Here is a 12473-nt window from a genome sequence, read left to right as displayed (position 1 = left end):
CAATACCTATCAGTATACCAATAGCATTTTTTTCACAGAATCAGAATAAATGATACTAAAATCTGGAACCACAAAAGAGCCCAAAAGGATTTTAATCCCATGCTTTCATGGAACTACCTCAAACTAAAAAGCTTTCACATAGTGAAGGAAACCATCAACAAGATGAAAAGGCAACCTCCCAAGGGGAGAAAATGATTTATCCAATAAGGAGTTAATATCCTATATATATATGGGATAAAGAATTCCTACAATTCAACAGCAAGAATTTTAAAAATGGGCAGAAGACCTGAGTAGGCACTTTTCTAAAGAAGACCTTACAGATGCCCAACAGGCACATGAAAAAGATGTTCCACATCACTCATCAGGGAAAGGCAAATCAAAACCACAAGGAGATTCCCACCTCATGCCTGTCAGAATGGCTAAAATTAACCCAAGAAACAACAGGTATTGGCAAGGATGTGGAGAAAGGGGAATACTGTTCCCCTCGTACACTGTTGGTAGGAATGTAAACTGGTCCAACCACTGTGGAAAACAGTGGAGGTACCTCAATTTAAAATACCATACATTTCAATAGTTACACTTTGGACTGTTAGGGAAACCAAAAGCTAATTCAGAAAGATAAAAGCAGCATCATTTTTATTGCAGCATTGTCTACAGTAGCCAAGGTATGGAAGCAACCTATGTCTCCAGTGGGTGAGTGGATAAAGAAGATTCGTATATATAGGCACAATGTAGTATTAGTCATAAAAAAAAAAAAAAATCTTGTCATTTGCAACGACACAGATGGACCTAGAGGTTATTTTCTTCAGTGAAATAAGAGACACATATTGTATGGTTTCACTCCTGTGGAATAATAAAAAAAAAAAACAAAAAACAAAAAAACAGACATTAACTGCAGAGAACAAGCTGGTGGCTGCCAGAGAGGAGGTGGGTCCAGTAGGTGATGGGGATAAAGAAGTACAAACTCATATTTAGAAAATAAGTCACGGGGATGAAAAGTACAGCACAGGGAATATAGTCAATAATACCATGAGAACTGATGACAGATGGTGATTCCACCTAACTGTGGTGAGCATTCTGAATGTATATAAATGCCAAATCACTGCCTTGTACACCTGAAACTAATACAACGTTGTGTGTGTCAACTATATTTCAGCTTTAAAAGGAAAATGAGATCTTTTATGCGTAATTTAAGATATCTTCAAAAAAGAAAAGATGAGTTACAGATTGGGAGAAGTTACAATGCAAATCAATACCAAAATGAGATACCCATTTTATATCCATTCAATTGGCAAAAATTTAAAAGTCTGGCAACATGTAGTGTTGGAGGGATCCCACATAACCTCTGCTGGTATTAGCCAAGAGTGGTTCAGTCCTTTAGAAGATTTGGGAGTTGCCTTTTATTTTTTAACCTTTTTATTGAAGTTTTTATTTATTTAAGTAATCTCTGTGCCCAACATGGGGCTCAAACTCACAACTCTGAGATCGAATCACTTGCTCTTCTGACTGAACCAGCCAGGTGCCCCTGGCGTTACCTTTTAAAGTTGTACTTTCACACATCCTGACATGCAGAAATTTCAGTCCTAAGTATATACCCAAGAAAAACTTGCACATAGATAACAGGAGACATGAACAAGAATTTTCGTAGCACTGTTTACAGAAAGCAAAAACCTAGAAACAACCTAAGTCCCATTAAAGAATGCGTGAATAAAATATATAATCTCACAGTAGAATATTGTACAGTAATCAAAGCTAGTGATCCTTAGTGACAACAGAATAGAAGGCATAGTAAACCTTAGAGGCATAGTGAGCAAAATCTCAAAATATACAACATGCTCACCTATAAAAGTTTTAGTAAGGTAACACTCCTTTGCGAGTCCTATAGATGTGATTTAGATGAAGAGAAAATAAGGATGGTACATGTAGAAGGGAGGAGGCAAGGGATGTGGTGCCATGTGGTCAAGCCCCCAACTCTAAAGAGTAAGTTCAGTTCTGTTTTCAGCAGGCTCCATGCCCAGTGTGGAGCCCAATGCAGGACTTGAATTCATGACCCTGAGATCCAGACTAAAGCCAAAATCAAGGGTTGGACGCTTAACCAACTGGGGCCCTGAGAGTAAGTCCATTCAGGATGCTTACATTGGATATAACTGAAGGCAGACTGTGTGTGAACCAGTGCTGAAAGTGTCATAAATCAAAGATTAAGACTAATCCAGTTTTCTGTACCCGAGTTCCAAAGTATTAAGTTATTTATAAAGCCATTTTGATAAGCACAGTTTGAAATTGAGAATAATAAATGAAATGGGCTGTTGAATCAGCTCCAGCATTCAATTTGTAATTTACTCTTTTTTTTTTACAAAATTGTCACAAATCCATTCACTATATTAAATATATTTATATATTTATATATATTATATTATATATATTATATTTTATATATACATTAAAGCCATAAATCACAAATTGTCTTATAGTTTGGTCTTCATATCTAATTTGGGATTTCTATACTGAGATCTAGCAAAACGTCCTTTCCCCTAATTTTACTGGAATGCTAACTTGTGTGCTTTGCAGTGAAATTATTCCTTTGCTTTAAGCTCGAGGCTCAGAAGACCTGTTTTTTCCTGATGTGAAGATGGTTTATGCTAAAGTGATAATGGCTAGACAGCCCCCTTTTTCCCATAGGTTGTCTAGAACATCTAAATAGATACTCTTGGGAATTTAGGAAAGGACTCCTACTGTTTGTTGTATCTTTCCAAAGACTGGCTTCCTGGCCTTGTTTTTCCTCTTTTGTGAACACACAGCATGAAGAGTAGTTGAGAGAGTCAGTAGAATGGAAAATAAGGAATGCAGTCATGAGATGGATCTCTCAGCAACATCTGGGAACCTCTGTAGAAGGAAGCCTCCCAAAAGGCCAGGGATGTCTGTAACATCAAGCAGCAGCTCCAAGAGAGGCCACTGCATATCCTACAGGTGTTAAAAGAGTAAGGGAATATTATTAATAACTCTCTTTCCTCACAAATGTGATAACTTAGATGAAATGGACCAATTCCTTGAAAGGCATAATCTACCAAAATGCACACAGGAAGAAAGATAATCTAACAGGGCCGAATCAAAAGAAATTTAATCCACAATTAATTATCTCACAAAAAGGAAAGCACCAGGTCCAGACAGGTCAATTCTACCAAACACTGAAGGAACAAATTACTATCAATTCTCTGCAACCTCTTCCAGAAAATAGAAACAGAGGGACTGTTTCCTAACTCATTTTATGGGGCCAGCATTCCCATAATAACCAAAACCAGACAAAGACATTACAAGACAAGAAAACTAAAGCCTAATGTCTCTTATGAACATACGTGCAAAACTCCTCCACAAAATATTGGCAAATTGAATCCAACAATGTATAAAAAGAATTGTACCCCACAGCCGAGTGGGATTTATTTCAAGGGGCCGTTGACATCCAAAAATCAACTAATATGATCATACTCATAGGCTAATGAAGAAAATAGGGTCATATTGACAGATGCAGGAGAAGCATTAATGAAACCCAACACCCATTCATGATTAAAAAAAAAAAAACTCAGGAAAACTAAGAATATGGAGAAACCTTTTCAGCTACATGAGAAACATCTATGAAAAACCTAGTTAACATCAGATTTAGTGGTTAGAAACTAGATGTTTTCCCTCCTAGATGACACAAGACAAGGATGTCCTGTCTCACCTCCAGTCCTATTCCACATTGTGCTGGGATTCCTAGCTAATGTAGTTGAGTCAACCCCCACTCCCGACCTCAAAAAAAACAAAAAAAGAAAGAAAGAAAAGGTTTATAGATTGCAAAGGAAAAAAATAAAACCATCTTTGTTCACAGATGACATGATTGCCAAATTTAGGAAAATTCCAAAGGATCAACATATAAATTCCTGGAATGAATAAGCAATGATAGCAAGATTGCCAGGCACTAGGTTAATATACAAGAGTCCATTGACTTAATAATACCAGCAACAACAAAAACAAAAAAAATAGATTTGAAATAAACATGTTATTTTACATTAACACTGGCAAAAACATGAAATAATTAGGTAAAAATCTAATATGTACAAGATTTCTGTCTGGAAGACTACAAAATTAATGAAAGAAATCAAAATCTAAATAAACTGGAAATAAATCCATGTTCGTTCATTGAAGGATGACTCAGTATCCTCAAATTCTTCCCAAGTTGATCTAGAAATCCAACACAATCCCAATCAAAATCCCAGCAGGTTGTTTTGTGGATAGTGATAAAAGTGATTCAGAAGTTCCTGTGGAAAGACACACAGTCCTGGATAGCCAGGGCAGTATTGAACAAAGTCATAAGGTTGACACCACCAGACTTGAAGACTCACTACAAAGCTGCCATAATCTAGACTGTGGTCATGGTGGACGAATACATCAATGGAACAGAACAGAAAGCCCAGAAATAGACCCACATAAACAGTCAACTGACTTGACAAAGGAGCAAATGCAATTCATGGAGAAAAGAGAGTCTTCAACCAGTGATGCTGGGACGACTGGACATTCACATGCAAAAAAAATGAATCTTGACACAGACCTTGAACTTTCACAAAAATAAAATGGATCATAGACCTAAATGTAAATCACAAAACTAGAAAACAAGAAAATCTAGGTGACTTTGGGTTTGATGATGATTTTTTAGATAAAATATCAAAAGCTTGGGCACCCGGGTGGCTCAGCAGTTTAGCGCCACCTTCAGCCCAGGGCAGTGATCCTGGAGACTCGAGATCAGGTTCCATGTCAGGCTCCCTGCATGGAGCCTGTATTTCCCTCTCTGCCTGTGTCTCTGCCTCTCTCTCTCTCTCTGTCTGTCTGTCTGTCTCTCATTAATAAATAAAATCTTAAAAAATAAAATAAAATAAAACATCAAAAGCTTGACACGTGAAAGAAAACACTGCTAGGCTGGACTTTATCAAAGTTAAAAATTGCTCTGTAAATGACCCTATTAAGAGAATGAAAAGACAAGCCAGAGACAAGCAGAAAATATTCACAAAACACATATCCGAAAAAGGATTTTTACCCAAAATGTGTAAATAACTCAAACCTTAACTATGAGAAACCAACCCAATTGAATAATGGGCAAAATATCTGAACAATCACCTCATCAAAGAAGATATATGTTATGATAACCAAATGGAGAGATGCTCAACTTAATAAGTCATTGGGGAAATGCAAATTCACTGAGATACCACTACCTATGTATTTTTATAAATATATTTATGTATGTGTATATATCACATGTGTATATAATAGCTAAGATTGAAAACCCCAAATGCTATCTCATTCATTGCTGGTGGGAACACAGCATGATGCAGCCACTTTGCAAGATAGTTTGACAGTTTCTTGAAAGATAGTTTGGCAGTTTCTAAACATAGTCTTAACCCTACAAGCTAGCAGTTGCACTCCTAGGTATAATTTGTCCTTATGACTTAAAAATGACTTAAAAAATATGTCCACACAAGACCTGCACACAGATGTTTTTAGCAGGTTTCTTTATAATTCCCCAAAATTGTAAGCCACCAAGATATCTTTCAATAAGTGCACGGACAAACAAACCATGGTCCATCCAGACAATGGAACGATACTCAGCGATGGAAAGAAATGAGTTGACAAGGTACAAAGACAGGGAGGCATCTTAAATGTAAATTGGGAAATGAAAGAAGCCAGCGTGAAAAGGCTGGCAACTGTGTATGACGATAGCGACAGAGTGGTGGTTATGGTCCGAGTGGAGGATGGAAGACAGGAAGCATAGACCATGCGAAGCGTGGGATTTTCAGGACAGTGAAAGAAAGTCCGTATGATCCTGTAATGGTGGCTCAATGACGTGATGCATTTGTCAAAGCTGAGGACTGGACAACACAAGGTGTAGAACCATCCTGTCAACCATGGGCTTCAGTTGATGATAATGTATCAGTACTGGTGCATCAATTGTAACAAATCCACACAAATCCAAGATGTTAATAATAGCAGACTGTTGGGGGTAGAAGATAAGAGGGATGCTGTGTACTTTCTACTTTATTTTTCTGAAAACTTAAGACTGCTTTAAAAAACAAAGTCTAGGGACGCCTAGGTGGCTCAGCGGTTGAGGATCTACCTTCGGCTCAGGTCGTGATCTTGGAGACCCAGGATCAAGATCAAGTCCCGCATCAGGCTCCTTGCATGGAGCCTGCTTCTTCCTCTGCCTGTGTTTCTGCCTCTCTCTGTGTCTCTCATGAATGAATAAATAAAATCTTTTTTTTTTTTTAAGTCTATTAGTTAAAAATGCCAAGTGCTCTCCTTTGATGGTAGGTTCAGACAAGTCTGTAGAGACCCCTGCAAGGTAGATTGGGTTGGGCCTGCTTCTCCTGGCTCTCTGGTTTGCTGTATTTTTTGACAGCAGAGTAAACCTTTCACCCTTTTAAAACAATGTCAAAAAAATAAATAAATAAAAATAAAAAAATAAAACAATGTCATGTTAAATTCCAGGGCCCTGGGATACCGCCACAGACAGCAGCGGAGTCTGCAGGTGCGCTGTCTAATATAATAACCACCAGCCATGGGTGGCATTGTAAACTTAAATTTAAATAAGCTTAAGTTAAGTAAAATGAGGACTTTGATTTTTCATTCACAGATGACGTTTCAGATGCTCTGGTGGCTCTGTGTTGGGTAGCACAGATCTAGAACACCTTTGTACTCACAGAACTTTGTTAGATCACGGTGGTCTGGCCCAGTGATTGTGTCCGGCTTGGCTGCTCTGGTTTCTCCCCTCCGTGGTGGATGGGAGGCTTCAGGATGCCCCTGGGGTGTTCAGCACAGAGGGATGGGGGTGGGTCAGGGGCTTGGAATCAGACTCAGAGGAGGCAGATGACAGACTGAGGAAAGCTTTTGGTCCAGAAACCTCAGGGAGTGAGAAACAGGCCTGACCTGGATGCTTCATTCCCGGGGAATCTTAGAAGAGGGGAGCAGAGATGTTAATGAGAGATGTATCTTGGTGAGCAGTTCCTGAGAGAGGAAAGCTGCATCTGGGGGAGAGAGGCACTGAGAATTATCTGCTCCACACCTAATGGGGTAGAGATGGAGTGCATGGTAAGTGTCGAAATTCCTCTGCATTTCTGGGAGTGCAGGGAGACACACAGCTGTAGTGCAAAAGGGCCCAGAAAACTCACTTGGGAAAAGGAGGAGTTTGGACGGAAAATCCTCCAGTATGTATTCATGTGAGACTGAGAAACAAAGAGATGAGTATCTTGCTGAAATCATGGGGACGGAGAATCTGAATTCAGAGTCGCTTGTTGCAGTGGTAACCATAAATGGAAACTCACTACATGCTACACATCATCTTGTCAGGCCACCTGTCAATCATAGTCTTCTTCTAAAGGTCTTCTAGATCAGCTTTAGTCCCCACATGGCTGTCAGGTGGCTGCTCCACCAAGACATGGACACAGTGGCACCTGGTACAGGTAGAGCAGCCTGAAGACAGGGGGCAGGGGGGGCAGAAAGGGAGACCTGGTGCTGCAAGCCCCCGCACCAAGGTGCTGGTTGGGCTGCTTCCCTTGGCTCTGCACTTGGGGAGTCTAGAAACAGGGAGCTGTGACAGAGGCCCCACGCTCGGATGGAGTGTGTGTCTTCTCTCCTTCAGGCTCATGCCTGGAAATGTTTATTGCACACGTTTTAGAGTGGGCATCTTGTTTGTGGCATGTGTGTCATACATTTTGTCATCAGAGGAATATGTATCCTATGCAAACCCACGGGATATTCTGTGCTCTCAAAGGAGCTCACCATGTAGGGGACCTTGGGGATTGCACTCGGGTATTTTGAGTGCGAGTGATGTCATAGAGTGGGTAGAAGGGTAATGGGTGGGCCTCCGGAGGACCGCAAAGAGGCCACCTGGCCCATTACCCCCACTGCAGGCAGTGTCCCCCTCCTGCGTACCTGAGGGCCTCCAGTAGCTGTGCCCTTTCCCCTTCTCTTGCAAGGGAGTGAGGGGCGCGCCTGTGTGAAGGGGCCCCCAGTGCAGCTGCTGGAGCCTCTGGGTGCTGCATTGTAGCGTCCGAATTTGGTGCCTCCCAGGCTCAAACCAGCCCTTGGCCGTGGAGGTCCTGAGAGCATCCACACCCTCCACCCAGGAGCCCGCGCACAGGCAGTCATGCTGGGAAACCCCCGCGCACACAGATCTTCATCCGTGGGTTCCCCAGGCACCGCAACGTCTTCAGCTGCTGAAACTGGCCACGTGGAAACACATTCAGGAGAAAATTACAGGGACTAATAACCAGAGCAGGTGGAGAGTAGGGTGGTGGGGTTGAGGGCAGTCGTTTTGTCTGCAAGGGGTGTAACGGACATGCTCAACGCATCCCCCTCCCCAAAGGGAACGAGGAAAGAGAATACAGCGTATTTGCAAGTTAGTTCGCATGGTTTTTTCCCAAATGGAGAACAGCTTCGGCGTTTTCAGGCACGATGTATAATTAGTGGGTTGGCGAGTCTATTTTAAAACTATAAAATCTTCCTCCCCCTCAGCTCTCTCGTGCCCACACCCCTGCCCACAGGCACATGTGCCCCACGCCCTTCCCCCAGAAGGGCTGTTGGTTCTGTGTCTCCGAGGCCCTGGTCAGCCCGCTGCGCTCAGCAGAGCTGACGCTGAAGCTGCCAGGGTGGGAGCCGGCTCTGGGCCCAGGCCCCCGGGGGGGGGGGGGGGGCACTGGCTACTGATTCCTGGCCTTCGCTCCGCCGTTGGATATTAACCCTTCTGTATCTGCAGAGCACCCGTCCTGTGCCCGCTGTTGGCTGGGTGTTGGCAAAGCGGCGCACCAGAGGTACCAGACGAGACACTTCGTGCCGTAGGAGGAGGAGCCGGGCCAACAGCACAGAACCTGGGAACGCTCCGGGCCCTCAGCCCAGGCAGCCCTGGAATCAGGCCCCTGGTCAGGCCTCAGGACAGCTGCAGCACGCCCCTCCTCTTCCCCCTTCTGGAACCTCCTGAAACCAGCCAGACCACCTGCCTCTGCCACATCTGCCTTCATCCCTCCCAGGGCAGATTGACCATGGTCGGGGTGGGAGAGCCAGGAGGCTGGGCACGGCGGAGCCCCTGAACCTGGAGATCGCGGGCCGGCTCCGGTCACTTCGGGGCCTCGGGTCGGGGGCAGCGCTGCCTCTGCTTTCAGGCCCTCCGCTCACTGGACTCCTGCAGCTTCCAGCCTGTCTTCCCTCCAGGCCGAAGGCAGGACAGCCTCCCTGCCTCTGCACCCACACTGTGCCATTTCCCAGGGAGCCCCGAGGACCGGTCACCGGCCACTCTGCTAAGTGCGCTGGATGTGATGTGGTGTCATCCCTGCTGCACTCACAGCCCCTTCTCATTCGCATGTGCACCTCAGGTGATTCCAGATAATGCCTGGAATCCACCCTAACACATTCTCTCTCCCTTCCTCCCCCTCCTTCCTCCCCCCTCCTCCCTCCCGTCCTCCCCCTCTGCTCCATGTTCCTCCTCTTCCTCTTCCCTCCTCCTCCCCTCCTCCCTCCTCCCCTCCCTCCTCCTCCTCTTCGGGTACATCACTCACTCACAGGTGTAATACTGTATTCTAACTGCAAGTTACATGCTACGCGTCTTACTGCTGACCTCGTTGAGAAGGCAGAGCTGTTCCAGCAGGGATGAATGAGCAAGGGGTCCGGGAGGGAGGAACTGAGGCCTGGCTCTGAACAGTGAAGATCACCGAGGCTGATGTAGGGAGGAGGACAGTGGGAAGTGGGCAGAAGAGTCCCAACTTCTTCTTTATGTGTAGGTCTTTCTGTCTGTTGTTATTATTATTCGTCAAAAATGTTTTTGAAGGAAAAGGGCTATTTTTTACAAACCAAACCTCGGGATGGTTCTACAACCTTTAAATGTTCTTCATTAAAATAATGTCTAGGATTTCGGCTTAAATTTATTTTCAGTCCACTCTACTTGTGTAGTCCTTGATTCATGAACATCTCCTCCCAACTTTATTGAGATATAATTGACACATAACACTGTGTCACTTCAAGGTGTACAGTGTATTGACTATACATTTACTAGTTGCAGGATGATCAGCACCTCCATCCCATCACATAGCTACCAGGTCTTTTTTATGATGAAAACATTTAAGATCTACTCTCTTGGGATGCCTGGGTGGCTCAGCGGTTGAGCGTCTGCTTTTGGCCCACGGCATGATCCTGGAGTCCTGGGATTGAGTCTCGTATCTGGCTCCCTGCGAGGAGCCTGCTTCTCCCTCCACCTGTGTCTCTGCCTCTTTCTGTGTCTCTTATGAATAAATAAATAAAATCTAAAAAAAAAAAAAGATCTAATCTCTTAGCAATATTCAAGCATATGATACAGTATTACCAATATAACCACCACACTGTATATTAGAACTTCAAACTTAGTATATTTTAAAGATTTTATTTATTACTTATTTGAGAGACTGAGCACATGTGCGTGAGAGAGCACAAGCAGGAGCAGAAGGAGAGGGAGAAACCAACTCTCTGCTGAGCATGGAGCCTGATGGGGGCCTCCATCCCTGGACTGTAGGATCACAACTGAGCCGAAGGCAGACACTCAACCACTGAGCCACCCAGTCATCCCCAAACTTAATTTTTTAAAAAAAAAATTTAAATGAAGCATAGTTGACATACTAGTTTCAGATGGATAATGTAGTGATTCAACACTGTGTGCATTCTCAAGGGCTCACCGAGGTAAGTGCAGTCACCTCCTGTCACCATACAAAGTGATTACAATATTATTGACTATATTCCCTGTTCTGTATGTTTTTCATCCCTGTGACTTTTTACTTTATAACTGGAAGTTTGTACCTCTTCATCCTCTTCACTCCTGTCCTCTGTCTCCCCACCTCACCCTCCTCTGGCAACCACCACTTTGTTCTGTGTCTAGGAGTCTGTTCCTGTTCAGTTTGTTTTGTTTTTTAGATTCCATATGAGTGAAATCATATAGTATTTGTCTCTGACTTATTTCACTTAACATAAGTGCTCATAAATGGCAGGATCTCATTCTTTTTGATGGCTGAGTAATACTCCATTGTGTGTGTGTGTGTGTGTGTGTGTGTGTGTGTGTGTGTGTGTATCACAGCTTTATGCATTCATCTGTGGATGGACAGGTGGGTTGGTTGCTTATCTTGGCTATTGTAAATAATGCTGCAGTAGATGTCGGGGTGCATGCATCTTTTTGTATCAATTCATTAGTTTTTGAGTCTAACATAAAAATTCCAATGCAAATCAACCAAAAGTCAGTGTTTCAAATACTAGTTTGTGTATTAATAAGTAGTGTGCAGCCTATACTTACATAATTTTAACTTTTTAAGAATTCCAAATTTTTTAAAAATAATTTTATTAGATCTCTACGAAATTTACATTCATATTATAAACGTACTTTCAATCAGTGATGACCACTTTGTTTTTATAGTAGTGTTCTCTCCTTTTCTGATGGTCTTCTTCATAAAGAAAAGCAAAACTCCGAAACAAAGGAATGCCTAACATTCTGGTCAGATGTCCCTGGAGGGAGAAGTGCTTGATTGATGCGGAGCTCTGTGCCAGGCATTATTTGACCATCATGCAGGTGCCAGCGTAGGCATGAATCTTAGGTCTGTGTTGCAGATGAGCAAACTCTGGAGGGCAGAGTTGAACTTGCTCCGGGCTCCGCACTTCCTTACCGTCCCAGGCGCACCTGAGATCTCCGTGCGTTCAGCCGTGACCCCCTGCCCGGACCTGCGCTGTCCGGTCCTCGCTCTCACGAGCTCCTACGTCCCTGCGCAGGCACCTGCGTCCAGTTAGTTCACTGCTGAGACGCCCTGGAGGGAGCAGGGGCCGTGGTCCTAGGAGGACAAAGCCCTCGCAGCGGCAGGGGGTAAGTGACTTGTCGGAAGTCCGGCAGCTCGTCCGCGTCATTCCGACATCAGATGCGAAACCGCAGGGGAGCTTTACTTTTTAGGCCTCGTTCTCCTGCACGCAGCCTGCCGAAGGCGCGCCCGTCCCCGCTGACCCCCGCTGACCTCCTGCGGGACTCTCGGGCCGCGGACCCGGCGGGGAGGGGTCGAGGGGGGTGCACCGGGCTGGGGTCACCGGGCCGAAGCCACCAGGGTCGGGGGCTGCCCTCCGTGGGGCCCTGAGCCCGCGCCCGCAGCTGGACTCGTGTCTCCGCGGGGGCGGCGGGCGCTCGGCTGCGGGGAGCCTGTCCCGGCGGCGGGAAGGACTAGGGCCGCGGCGCCTCCAGGACCGCCCCAGGCGGGGGAGGGGCCAGGGGCGGGCGGGGGGCCTGGAGCCCCGGGGGGTGGGGCCGTGGGGTGGCGGGGCGGAGCCGGGGGAGGAGCCGGGGGAGGGGCGGGGGGCGTGGAGCTCCGGGGGGGGGGCCGTGGGGTGGCGGGGCGGAGCCGGGGGAGGAGCCGGGGAGGGGCGGGGGGGCCTGGAGCCCGGGGGGTGGGCCCGTGGGG

Source organism: Canis lupus, chromosome 3, assembly GCF_003254725.2.
Source record: "Canis lupus dingo isolate Sandy chromosome 3, ASM325472v2, whole genome shotgun sequence".
Classification (NCBI taxonomy): domain Eukaryota; kingdom Metazoa; phylum Chordata; class Mammalia; order Carnivora; family Canidae; genus Canis; species Canis lupus.
The sequence above is the reverse complement of the archived record's forward strand: the minus strand, read 5'-3'. Positions refer to the sequence as shown.